This window comes from Capra hircus, chromosome 13 (assembly GCF_001704415.2).
Source record: "Capra hircus breed San Clemente chromosome 13, ASM170441v1, whole genome shotgun sequence".
NCBI classification, from domain to species: Eukaryota; Metazoa; Chordata; class Mammalia; order Artiodactyla; family Bovidae; genus Capra; species Capra hircus.
This window is the reverse complement of record NC_030820.1, coordinates 77,763,349-77,777,388: the sequence shown is the minus strand read 5'-3', so window position 1 is coordinate 77,777,388 and position 14,040 is coordinate 77,763,349.

Here is a 14,040-nt window from a genome sequence, read left to right as displayed (position 1 = left end):
CTTGAAGTGTTCAGCTTAGCTGAGAGAGGCCCATGTGACTGGAGAAGTGAGGAGGAGATGGCTTGGGGGTGGTGAGGTTCTTATGGGACATTGGGATAATTGTGACTTTTATCCTAAGGCAATGGGGAGCCATGGGAGATTCTGAGCAGGAGAGAGACTTGACCTGCCTGGAACTAGAGTCTCTGGATAGAGGCAGAATGGACCCCCTCTGGGTCCAGGATGGTGCATCTGATTGGCCGAGCCCAGTCACATGTCCATGCTCTAGCTGCAAGGGAGGCTGGAAACCTAGCTTCATATTCCCAGCATCCTTTGTGGAAAGTAGAATCTGCTCATAGAGCCGGGAATTCTCCAAACATTAGAAGGAGATTCAGATTCTGGACAGTTGAAAAAAGTGGCCCAAAATGACCAATAGTAACAAAATAAATAGAGTGCTATGAGGCTGGTTGGGTGGGAAGCGAAAGGTCAGGCTAAACCTGGTAGGAGCTGTCCCCGTCCCAAGACCCTGAGCCAGCCCTCATATACACAAAGCCGCCTCCTGGTCCCCAGCCTGAGACAATGACCCTGGGAACACACTGCTGGATCTCAGAATCTTGGGCCAAGAGTTGCTACTTGTACTGTTTTATTTAGCTTTTGAAGGCTGTTCCATCTGTAGCCATGGGGGCCCTAAGGGGCCCAGTGGGGCATACACCAGTAATGCCTGCTCCCAGAGACACCCCTGCTTACAAAAAGATAGGCTCCAGAGCTGAGCAGCCTGAGGGTCCAATCTCTGGCTAACAACTTTACGTCCCTGAGTCTCAGTTTCCTCACTGTGAGAGCAGTAGGAACATCCCACCTCACAAGGAAAGTCACCTCCCACCCAGGATGTCAGGATGGTCTCACACTGGGCATTGGGCATGCAAAGATTCTAATTTCATTCCCCCTGACCATGCACCTACTAAGTGCCAAGTGCCAGACTGGACATCTCACACCTCCGGTCCTAAGACCCGCAGCAAGCCACAGAGGCAGGTCGGAGACTCAGACCCAGGGCTGCGGGGCACTGCATCCGCACTACCAAGTCTGTGCTTCCGCTATGTGCCTGGCCCTGCTCTAGACACTTAATCTCACTTAGTCCTCGCCACCCTCGATGAGTGGAATGCTATGATTATTATCTCACTTTCTAAATGAGGCTCAGAGACAGACGCGAACTTGACCACGTTCACCTACTGGGAAAGGGGGCAGAGAGGAGATTCAAGCCCAGCTGAGCTGACCCCAAGAACCAGCCCTTCATCTCCCCTCTGCACACCTGGCTCAACACACACCTTCTCCACGAAGTGTCTCCAAACCCAGTCGCCTCCACCACCACCACCCAGCTTGCCCGCATCACTCCACGCCCGCTGGCACTCAAACCCAGTCACCGCACCCCCCTTGCCCCATCATTGCATGCCTGCTGGCACTCAGTATGGCTTTTCCTGTAGTTGTTTGCCATGACTGTGAGCACCATTGTTTCTAGAATTTTTCCCTTGACATCCCCCCTCCACCCCGGGTCCCCCCCAGCCTACCCCCGCACCCCGCACAGGGGCCCGCCAGAGCCCCACCTGCTCCATAATGATTAATGAAACCCCAAACTGTGACCTGCACTCTTGGTCCAAGCCTCGTGCCTAGTGATCTCAGCTGGCATGGTGAGGGTGGGAGGGATGAGGAAGCAGCGGAAACATTCGTGGGATGAAGGGGTCTCCCTGCCCCACTCGCCACTCCCTGAGAGGACCTTTGGCAATCAGACAAGGCAGTAGGTTTACCAAGAAAAGGAGGAAGAAGAAAATGCAGGCAGAAGGCAAGAAGCGCATGGCATGGGTGATTCAACACCCAGTGGGCGGTGGGTGCCTGGATACCAGACTCTGGGGAGTGGCTGACCGAAGAGGGGGTCCACAGCCCAGGAGGAGGGCCAAAGGCAAAAGGACCCAAGCAGAGAGAGGAGGGGTCCATGAGCTCTGAGCACCGTGTGCGGCTGTTATCCACTCAGACCTCTGTAACTCCACCCAGCAGCCCTGCAAGGCAGGTATCCACACCCCCATTCAGTGTAGCAAGACTCGGAAGCTCAGAAAGGTAAGATGACTTGCCCCAGGTCACACGGCATCTGAGTGGTGGGGCTGAGACTCAACCAATGTTGACGACTCAGAAAAGGAGTTAAAAGCCTTAGTTGTCATACCTGGATTCCAGTGTGGGCTCCCCCGCTTGTGACTGTGTGGCTTTGGACATGTCACACCTCCTCTCTAGGTCTCGACTTCTCAGCACAATGGGCAACACCCCCAACCTCATTCACTGTCGGATGACATCTGTGAGCTGGCACAAAGTCTGTCTCAAATCACAGACGGGTACTGTGGGGCTGGTGGTGTGCACCCTATTTGAATGCCCCCATTACTGGGGAGCCCAGTTCCTTACAGAAGTGATTTTCCCCTTAAAACTTCTCCTTATTTTGAACTAAATAAAATGTGCCTTTCCCAGGACCATCCCAGGCTGGCTGTGGGGCCCTCACTACCCTCCGCTCCTCCTTTGACAAAATGAAACGAGACTGCTGACCTTGCAGAGAGGGCTCAGTCACTTGACAAGCATTTGCTGGGCTCCTACTGTGTGCCAAGCCTTGGTCTTGGCACTAGGGGCACAGAAGTAAACAAGACCGAGAAAGTCTCTGATATCACGGGGCTGGTGTTCTATGGAGAAGAGACAGACACTATCCCTAGGAACCCTCAGGAAATACAACCACTGGATCAGTATTCGTTGGGGAAATCTAAAGACAAGAAGCATCCAAACAACAGAGAACATTTCGAATTTATTATTCTGATCGCCCAATTTTTAAACGACGTCATTGTATGAATGAGATGATATTCCTTCTTGGCTCAAAACGTTTCTGTGGCTCCCACCGTCTTCAGGGTCGAGTCTAGACACTGTACATGCAACAGATAGGGTTCCAAATGATCTGGCCCCGGGACCTCTCTGATTTTACCCCCTTGCTTACTCCACTCAAGCCATGCTAGGCTTCTCCCTGCTCCTGGAATGTGCCAAGCTCTTTCAGCTCTCCAGGCTGCCGCGAGCAGCAAGCTGTCCCCTCCACCTGAAGCTCTGCCTCTCCTCCTCCAACAGTTGCCATCCCGCACCCCAGGGAGACGGATCTGGGTCCAGTCTTGCCTCTGTGTTTGGTTCACTTGGCCTCCCTCCCCCTGCCCCTACGAAAATCCACGCAAAACGGAAAGAAAAATAGCCAGGAAAGAGCGTGAGTCATTTGTTTACAGGCTAATTAATTACTAAGCTCAAAAACTTGATTTCCATTCTTCCCTTTTTTCCCCTCTCTGCCCTTTGAGAATGTTTGGAATCCACATTGTTTCCCAACGCAAAAGTATGTCAAGTTTATTTTTAGCAAATGCACATGATGGCTGGGACTGTTATTCATTCCCCCCCGCCCCGCGTCAGTAAGGAGCCACTCCGCAGAGCGTGCGGGCAGCTGAACGCTCTTCACATGTGGCTCCTGGGAGGCCAGCAGGTCTGCCATAGCCTTGATGGCCCTGGGCTCAGTGAGACCCGAGTAGGGTCTGAGGGGCTGGGGATAGACGTTCCCGGCTGCAGTTTCTCCTCCTGACCAGGGCTGGCACTGTGGTGCTGGGGTGGGAGGAGTGATGTCTCCCAAGCTGGCTGAGCAAACGCCTTTTTCCTGGACTGCCAAGTGGCATAACTTGGGTATTCTGGCGACTTGTCCTTCCACATTTTGTCTTTTGGAAGGGAGTGGGAGAAGCCTGATTGACTGACCTTTGGTTCAGTCAGAATGGACAAGCCCTCCGATTCTGTCTAGCTGATACTCCTGTGCCTTCTCTGCCCACTTCCCCACCACACACCCTCACTCCCACCCTCCATGCCTGTCAGCCGACCCTGTCACCCCCTCCTGCTCTCTGAGAGCCCAGACTGGAAAGTAGGGGCGGCCTTGTCATGGGAACTCTTCCAAGGGTTTCCTTCCAAGATGGCTGCTTCCACTTCCTGTCCCAAGACGGAGTCCAGCAGCTATGAAAAATCTACTTCCAGCTACTTCAAGGGAATGAGAAAGGACCTGTCTCCAACAGATACCATTACCCAGCAATAAAGATGGCGTTATGGCCGTGGAGAGCAGAAGAGTGTTACTGCTAGAAGGCGGGATGATATTTACCACACTCTCGCTGTGTGTGTCCCTGGGCCTGGCATACAGTAGGCGCTCAGTAAAGACTTAGTAAAGGATTGTGACCTGAGTTCTGGGCTCGCCGTGCAATATTAGTTAAGTCACGCACTCTTTCTGAGCCTCAGTGTCTTCCAAATGGGTAACTGACCTCTAACCCTACAGCTGGGGTCGCAAACTCAGCTGCCCACAAGAGTCAGGGAGGGACACAAAAGTGAAACAGGTTGGGGGCGGCTGTGGCCGGGGAGGGCCCTTGGCGGCAGCCATTCCTCAGCTCCAACACACAGCAGTTACGAACCCGGGGTTCCTGGATCCTCTCGTTTCTCAAGGGAAGCCAGAAGTGTGGATGTTTCTGTGCAACATCCTTAATGTTCAGGGTTGGCAACTCATTTTCACTTTCAGCAAAAGCACTGCAAAGGCCAAACCCAACGTGCCTCGAGGCCAAGCAGGCCCACGGGCCACCAGCTTGAGCCCTTGGTGGTTAGCACTCGTGGTTCAGGAGGCCTTGAACAGGCCTGTCCCGCCCAAGCCTGGGACAAGGGTTTGGGATGGAGGAGGCAGTGGAAGCCTCGCCCAGTGTGGGAGTAGCTATTATCCCGGCTTATGGGAGGGCTGGGCTGGACTTGGTGGTGCTGGGGCTGTGGGCATTGCCTGCAGAGCTCTGCCTTCCACTTAATTAAGGAAGCTGATAATAATCTAGGTGGAGCGTGGAGATAGGTCGAGAATGAGTTAGCAAACTACAGTCGGTTGATTGTATCTATTGTAAAAAGCCCAGATATAATATCAGATTAGTACACTTTGTGTGCCGTTTATAACACCGTGTCATTATGGGACAGACGTGTTATAATTAAGGCCCCAGCGGGCCCCCTTCTCTCCCTGACTTTGCAGGTCTGGGCACCGTGTCTCCACTTAACTCCTTCCTGGCCAGTGGGCTCTGCTGGCGGGTTTGTAACACAAATCTGGATCAGCCAGGCCCTGACACATCCCACAGGGTGCCAGACTCCTTGCTGGGCACTGGGGGGCAGCGGGAGAACCAAGGCAGCCGTGGGTCTGTTGTCACAGAGCTCCGAGGCTAGGGGAAGGAGGGCTGAGAGTAGATATAGACACAAACAAAACAAGTCAAGTTCATGGTGAGTGCTGTCAGGGAGCTGGATAGGGGGCCCTGGGGGGAGTCAGGCAGTCGAGGGACCATCTGACAGGCTGGCCAGGAAAATGTCTCCCAATACAAGCTGAAGAGGGCAAAGCACGTTCACTGGCCCTGGTGAGGTTCATTGAGGTGTAATCTAGGCCGACATGGCCCTTCCTGCCCACTCATGCCCTGATTCAGCAAAACTTTGTGGCACACCTACTGTGTGCCAGGAGCTTCCCAGGTGGCTCAGTGGTGAACAGTCTGCCCACCAATGCAGGAGACGCAGTTTCGATCCCTGAATCGGGAAGATGCCCTGGAGGAGGAAACGGCACCCTGGTATTCTTGCCTGGAGAAGGAGGACAAGAAGAGACGTGGACAGAGCAGGCTGGTGGGCTGCAGTCCATGGGGGCACAAAGAGTCAGACATGACTGCACACACGGACACACGCGCTATGGGCCAGGCCTGGGCTGAGCACCAGGGAAGGACTGTGAACAGAACAGACAACAGTCCCTGCCCTGAGGAAGGAGACACATATTAAACAAATAAACAAATATGTAATGTGATGGCGAGTCAGGAAGAAAGAAGGGCTGAGGGTGATACTGGAGGTGACGCTTCAGCAGGGTAGCCAGGGAAGGCGTCCTGGAGGCAGTGACATTGAGATGAGGTCTGAATGACGCGCAGGATCCAGCTATGCGGCAGAGCTGGGGGAAGAGCGCTCCAGACACATGGAACAGCAAGGCAAAGCCCTGGGGTGAGACCACACCTGGTGTGTTGGAGAGCTCGCAAGGAGGCAATCGGAGTGGAGAAAAGTGAGCTAGGAAGAGAGAGTGGTGATGAGGAGGTCAGAAAGGCAATGGGGCCAGATGAGGCAGGGCCCTGTGGGCCTTGGGAAGATTTTGGCTTGTGTTCTGGATGTGAGCCACGGAGGGTTCTAAGCAGAAGGACAAGATCTGACTTAGGATCCACCTGGGTTTAGCAGGACCCTTTGGGCTGTGTGGAGAATGGCGAGATCAGCAACGAGGTGCTTTGAATCCAGGTGTGGAAGTGAAGGGGGCAACCTGGTTGGGTCTGGATGTATTTCAAGGGTAGGGCCGACAGAATCTCCTACCAACTATCGGATGTGGGACAAGAGGTGGATCGAGTGACTCCAAGGTTTGAGCCTGAGCACCTGGAAGGGTGGAGCCATCATTTCCTGAGAGTGGAGAGCTGTGGGTGGGCCCAGGGCCCAGGTGTGCCCTCTGCCCATTCCCTGAAAGCCCCCTGCTGACTCCCAGCCCACCCCAGCCTCTGCTGGGTCAGGGCATGGAGGGAGAGAGTGAGAACTCGGCTCCACCCAGGCCTCCAGGCAGGAAAGGGGCACCCAGGGCCTGGCCGCAGGGTGACACAACATTTAATAATTTTGCCGCTGAGAGTTTTGCAATGGGCGCTCTTTATCGACTGCTAAAGAGAGTGGGATTTTGCAACCATCCCAACGGGTGATACGACTAATGCCAGGCCAGAGGGACACGGGACCAAGCCACGGGCATCTCCTTGACCCACAGGGACTGACACTCCAATGGGCAGTCCAGAGCTGAGCCATCACGGCGCCACGAAGTGCCAGCAGCAAGCTCTGGCCTCTGGATCACGAGATTCCAATCTCAGCTCATCCACTTGGCCGGGGACCTTGGGCAAGTCACTTCCCCTCTCTGGACCTCAGCTCTTCCTCTGTAAAAAGGAGAGCAATTAAAGGGATTGTTTTCAAATTACTTTAAAACTATTACCCAACCTACCATTTAACCTTTATTGAACATTGACTGTGTACCAGGACCCATGCTTAAGCGTTTTCTCTACATCATCTCATTTAATCCTCATGTCTTTTAAATCTTTTAAACTGCTGTTTTCCTATTTTGCAAATGGGGAAACTGAGGCTGAGAGAAAGGAGGTGCTGCCCCCAGGTCAGCCAGCCTGTGAGGAGCAGGGACTCAGACCCAGGCCTGTCTGAGTCCAAACCCCATCTCTGTCTTAGGAAGTCACTGCGGGTCTCTGAGGCTGTCTCCTCATCAGCATACTAGGAAGTGCAAAATGAGTAGAATCGAGCAGCTTCGCCCTCAGCGGGTTGGTGTCCAGTACTTGGGCCACCCTGAGAGCACAGGGGCCATTGGCTTTATCACCAGGATTGCTGTGAGCACCACCCTTCAGGGTGCCCAGCAGCTGGGATGCCCCTCCTCCCTGCTCCATTCAGCCCTGTGGGGCACAGACAGGGCACAGGCTTTAGAATCATGGCCAAGTTCCCTCCTGCCCTCTTGCTGTGACCCTGGGCACATCCCCCCTGTCCCCTGGGGCAAGAATTCCCAACCATTCCAGGCCACTTACAGGCCAAAAGAGGCCACTGAGGCAATGATAATCCCGGTGTGCTGGGCCTGCTGAGCAGTCCTATGGAAAGGGGTCGTTTACCCCATCCAGCAGAGGAGGACACCAAAGCTTAGGCTGGCACACCACTGGCCCAGGACAGCAGTGCAAGAAGAAGGGGCAGAGATGCTGCTCCACCATGACAGGGCCTCTGCCTGCTAAGGCGCTGATGCAGAAGCCTTCCTGCGAAGTCTCTCTTTGTTTCTCTCCCCTTCTGTGTCTCCCTGCCTTTCTCTTTCCTCTGTCTCTCCCTCAGTGTCTCTGTCTCTCCCCCATGTCTGTCTCTCTCCCTGTCTCTCTGTCTCTCTCAGTGTCTCTGTCTCTCCCTCAGTGTCTCTGACTCACCCTCAATGTCTTCTCTCTCTCTCCCTCTGTCTGTCTCTTCCCCATGTCTCTGTCTCTCCCCATGTCTCTGTCTCTCCCTCATATCTCTCTGTCTCTCTGTCTCTCCCTCTGTCTCTGTCTCTCCCCCATGTCTCTGTCTGTCCCCTATGTCTCTCTCTCCCCGTCTCTCTGTCTCTCCCTCATATCTATCTCTCCCTCTATCTCTGTCTCTCCCCCTGTCTCTCTGTCTCTCCCAATCTCTGTCTCTCCCCCATATCTCTGTCTCTCCCCCGACTCTCTGTCTCTCCCTCTCTCTGTCTCTCCCTGTCTCTCCCCCATGTCTCTATCTCTCCCTCATATCTCTCTGTCTCTCCCCCATGTCTCTGTCTCTCCCCATGTCTCTGTCTCTTCCCCATGTCTCTGTCTCTTCCCCATGTCTCTCTGTCTCTCCCTCTGTCTCTCTGTCTCTCCCTCTGTCTCTCTGTCTCTCCCCCATGTCTCTGTCTCTTCCCCATGTCTCTGTCTCTTCCCCATGTCTCTCTGTCTCTCCCTCTGTCTCTCTGTCTCTCCCCCATATCTCTCTGTCTCTCCCCCATGTCTCTGTCTCTCCCCCATGTCTCTGTCTCTTCCCCATGTCTCTCTGTCTCTCCCCCATGTCTCTGTCTCTCCCCCATCTCTGTCTCTCGCCCTGTCTCTCCCCCATGTCTCTATCTCTCCCTCATATCTCTCTGTCTCTCCCCCATATCTCTCTGTCTCTCCCCCATGTCTCTGTCTCTCCCCCATGTCTCTGTCTCTCCCCCACGTCTCTGTCTCTTCCCCATGTCTCTCTGTCTCTCCCCCATGTCTCTGTCTCTCCCCATCTCTGTCTCTCCCCGTCTCTCTGTCTCTCCCCCTGTCTCTCCCCCATGTCTCTGTCTCTCCCCCACGTCTCTGTCTCTTCCCCATGTCTCTCTGTCTCTCGCTCAGTGTCTCCACCTCTCCATCGTTTCTCTCGGGCCCTCCCTCAGTATCTCTGGCCCAGGCTCCCTCTTCCCTACATTCGCTCTGGGCCCGCCCACCTCCGCTCCATTTCTGGCTCTATCAATATTTATTGAGGAGAAGGCCTCTGGCCATCTAATTTGCCTGACACCCTCACCCAGCCGTACCTTTCCTCTCACAGACACCACCCAAGGGTTCCCTAGAGAAGGAAGGCAGGGCGGGGGACCAAAGCCTCAGTGGTGCTCAGAGTGTCCCCAGTTCAGGGTCCACAGCTCTGGCCCCAGACCTGGCCCCAGCTGGATTCTCTCTTTAAAGTCAAGGGCAGACTCCGCCCACAGTGCCCTGGGGGGCGAATGCTAATTGGCCCCAGCCAAACGTGGCCCTCTCTCTCCCCTTGCACTGATTGGCTGAGGTTAGACGTGGAGTGTATCTGTGGCCAGTGAGATGGGGAATTCTGCCAAAGGACGTCTGGGAACAATTTCTTCATTCTTAGGACATATGAAGGCCTTTGCCTGCCTTGACCATAGCCACGCAAGGAAGAGATGGCAGGAGATTTGGCAGCCATCATGGAGCTATAAGGAACGGGGCTGAGAAGAGAGGACAGAACCATGAGGTGGGAAGAACCTGAGCTCTCAGTGACGTCCAGCCCACCCCAACCTCCAGCTCACCAAACCATTCTTCATCCATGCATTCGACAAATCTTTATGTTACACCTGGTGTGTGTCAAGCCCTGTGCTGGGCATGGCAATAGAGCTGGAAACAGAACTGACACAGTTCCTGCCTCGCATTCCGGAGCAGGGACCAGACCTCCACTGAGTCACCGACTGAGCGAGTGTGACCGTATGGCCATAATGATGGCTGCAAGGAGAGATCCACGGAGACGAGATCCGCAGGGGACAGGGAGGAAAGCGCTCCCGCAGAGCGTCTGAGAGGGAGAGTGGCAGGAGCCTGGCGGGGAACGTCAGGCAGCACCTTCGGGCTGTGATTAGGAGGCTAAGCCTTATTCTGAGGGCAGTGGGAACCAGGCAGACTGTTGAGCGAAGTTGCTGCATGGGGATCCTGCTTATGTTTCCTAAGGCTCCATCGGGCAGCACGTGGGGAGGAGATGTAGGGGTGAGACGGAGCAGGAGAGCGTTCCTCCAGGCTGAACGGTGTGGGGGTGGGAACCCCTGAGCAGTGGGGACCAGAAAAGGCAAGGCTTCGGGGGTGGCAGTAACGGTCCTTATTGATTGCTTCCCACCGTCAGGCACGGTTCCAAGTGCCTCACAGACAGTATCCCATGTAAGCACGTCCCTGTGAAGTGGAAACTCTTATGGTCCCTGCTTTACAAGGAGGAAACTGAGGCCATCGTGGGATCAGTGCCCAAGAAGTAACTCAGAGCCTCACTTGCCAGCACGTTCTGCCTCCACTTCAATGGGCCTCAGGACACTGTAAACCTGGGGCATCCAGGGTTCCTTTGGGCTGTCAGTCACCCCAGACTGTCCCTGCCCCCATGGGGGACACATGGGAATCTCATCATGTGTCAGCCCTTTCCTATTTCACTCCCCTTGAGAAGTCACTTCTATCACATCCAAGGTCTCCCAGCCACAGACTCCACGTCCCCTGCACCCGCCACTCTCTTCTATGGGGCAGGACCCCACCCCCGTGACTTGGGAACCCAGAGGAAGGCAGGGACTTGCCCGAGGCCACCTAGCATGTCCCTGGTGCAGGTGCCTCAGCTGAGGTGAGGCCACCAGGGCCTGTGCAGTTATCTGCGGCCAGAGGCCCAGTGGGATGGCTGGGGCGCCTGATACGGTGGCCTGTGGTCCCAGCCCCCTCGATGTCAGGTAGGCCAGGCACAGCCCAGAGATAATCAAGACTGGATTCTGGCCAGTGATTCATTACAACATCACACCCAAGGCCACCCCACAGCTGTGAGGACTTAGAGGCAGGATCTTCTGAGGCTGGGACTGCAGGAGGGATGGGGATGGTGCAGGGAGACCCAGGGGTTCCTCTCAGATCCCCTCCTAGGAGGAATCCACACAGCAGAAATGTCCAGGCTGCTTCTTGACGGTCACAGGCTGGCTCACGGCGGGACACGGTGGTGATCAAGCAGAGCTGGTGCCTGTCCTCAGAAAACTGACATTTGCGTGGAGGAAGCAGGCCTCAGAGCTGGAGTCCCATTAAAAGGAAGGAAGAAGAGGGACTTCCCTGGTGTTCCCGTAGTTAACACTCAATGCTTCCAATGCAGGGGCCGTGGGTTCAACCCCTGGTCAGGGAACTAAGATCCCACACACCGTGTGCCTTGGCCAAAAGAGTCAAAAAAAAAAACCAGAAGAAGAAAAGGAAGGAGAGGTGCAGGAGAGGCCTCCTAGTGAGGTGACTTTGAGCTGAGGGCTGAAGCATACATAGGACAGAGCTCTGGGAAGAGGAAGAGAATCCCGGGAGCATATGCAAAGGTCCTGTGGTGGCCCAGTGTGGACTATCTGGGGTAAAAGCATAGAAAGGGAGGATCAGGGTAATGAGGCAGGAGCAGAAACAGATCAACAGGCACCCCTAGACCAAGGTGAGGGGCTGGGATTTTAGTTTATGGGCCACTGGGAGCCATGGAAGGCTGCAGGCAGGGCTTAGGACAGATGTGTTCAGACTGGGAGTCCAGGGCATCAGATCTGCAGGACGGCCTGGGGGTGCTGAGCAATGTCAGGTTCTCAGACCTGAGGCTCCAGGCCCCTGGAGGCCTCCTCGGTCCAACATTCAGGGCTCTGGCAGCCTGCATCGGAGGCCCAACGGAGCCATCCCAGGGACCCATAGGCAGTTCCAGGCAGCGATTATCTGTTTTGAGCACTAATTAGTCCAGTTTCACCTCAGGCCTCCCCAGCTCTGCTCTGAGAGGGCCCCATGGAGAGGCAGCCTCTAGGTACAAGGTCCCAAGGGAATGCTGGCGGGGCAAGAGAAGGGGCCCCCCGAGCCGGTTCCTAGGAACACGCAGAACTTCAACTGCAACCCCAAGGCGTGGAGACAGCCCTGCTGGTGAGGCCTGCAGCAGGCTATGCCCCGTGCCCACACCCTCCCGCCCCCAAGTTCCCTGTACCTCAGGCGGCCCCAGGATCCTGGCCACCCCAACTCCTGCCCCGAGATCCCCACTGTGTCTCTCCTGCTGTCTCTGGTTCTTCACCTCTCTCAGCTGCACCTGGCTCTGTGTGTGTGTGTGTGTGTGTGTGTGTGTGTGTGTGTCTCCTGCTCTCCGTCCTCTCTCTCTGTCTCTCTCCTTGCCCTCTAGCCCCAGCTTAAAGCCCAGGCACTCTCCCCTTCCCCGCTGGTCTCCAGCCCAAAGCCCTGGGTCTAGAGAAGCCCTTCAGGTCCAGCCCATCAGGGGCGCAGGGTGGGAATGAGTGACGCTGAGAGGCCCCAGGCAGAGGAGTGAAGACCGTGTCTGCCCTGACTGCTCCAACCCTGCCGGTTTTTCCAGCTCAGCTCCGCCCTGCACGGGGCCACCCCCTCCCCAGGTACCCACCCTCCTTGCGCCAAGTGGGGCCTGACCCGGAGCGTCCTGGAAAACAGAAGGGGAGGCAGGATCAGCTCGCCTGGGCCCTCCAGCCAGCCCAGGCTAGGGCTGGAAACTTACAACCCTATAAGCACGTGGGGGAAACTGAGACTCAGAGAGGGCTTAGGGCCACACAGCTGAATAGGGTCAGACTTTGAACCCAGGACCCAGGCAGGGATGCAGATATAAATAAAGGTCCCCCTCTTGCTCCTGGACCCCAGGTCTCCTTCCCCAGAGGTCACCCCGGTCCCAGTTTCTTATGTGTCCTTCCAGAATCATCCAGGCATATCCGTATGTCTCTTCTTTTATGAATGCTTTTACACAAGCGGTGGAATGACACTGTTCTGCACCTGCTTTTTCACTTAGCCGTATCTTGGAGATCTTGTCTTATCAAAGCCTTCTTCCTTATTTCTAACGCCTGCTGTGTCCTCCAGGGAGTAGACCAGCCCCAACGAACTTGCCCAGCCCCACTAATGGACATCCTGGTTGTTTCCAGTCCTTTCGCATCCTCCCAACACACACGTGTATCCACTCAGGTTCACACACTCGCTGGGCTGCTGACCTGTAGGATCCAATTGTCTAGGAAGGTGGCAGTGACTGTAACCCAGGGATAAGCTCAGAAATCATCACAATTGCCAGCTTCTGGATGCTCCAAAGCACCCAAAGTGGGAGGTTGGGTGAAGGACCCTTAGAATCTGCGTGTTTAGCAAACACCTCCCAGAGAAGAGGGACTCGTCGAGCTGAGAGGCTGTGGCAAAACAGTGGACTGTCTAGCTGTGTTTTCCAGCCGTGTTTGCAGCTCGCAGGGCCCGGGGGACACCCTGCCCTCCATCCCAGAGTCTCCCTTTCGTTCCATTCATGTGAGGCTCTGGAAACATTGGTGGGGGTGGTAAAAAGGACTCTGCACGGTGAAACGTAAGCAATAATGAAGCTGAAAAAAAGCAATCAAAGGGGAAACAGAGGCAAAGAGAGGCGATTGGACAAGGCTGAGATTCCATGGGCCCTGGTGTTGATATGCAGCCAGGCTGAACTTGAACCGAGGTCTCCTAACTCTTAGGCCACAAGTTTTCTGTTGCATGCCACACACCCTGGCCCAATCTCCCGTCAGTTAGCCAGCACTGATCCCCCACCCACCCAGCGATCTGCCTACTAGCCCACCCCTCCTCATCCTGTTCGCTGTTCACATCATCACGCAGCCCACCCTACCCATCCAAATCCATCCATCCATCTATTCATCTAGGTTCCTGTTCACAGACCCTCATCCAACCATCCACCCCCCAACCTCCATGCAGAATTCGGAGCACCTACCAAGTACCAGGTGCCGTTCTAAACCCTGGGAGCCCAGGATCCACGAGACAAACCGGTTCCTGACCCAGGATCTCAGCGCCTACAGAAGAGAGTGACCGCAGATAGAGAATCACACACATCCAGACCCTGAACAGGGTCCTGGCTGTGAAGACCACGCACAGGGGTGGAAGCGAGCACGTGGAGGGTCAGGGAAGTCCTCTTTGGGTGAGGACCCTC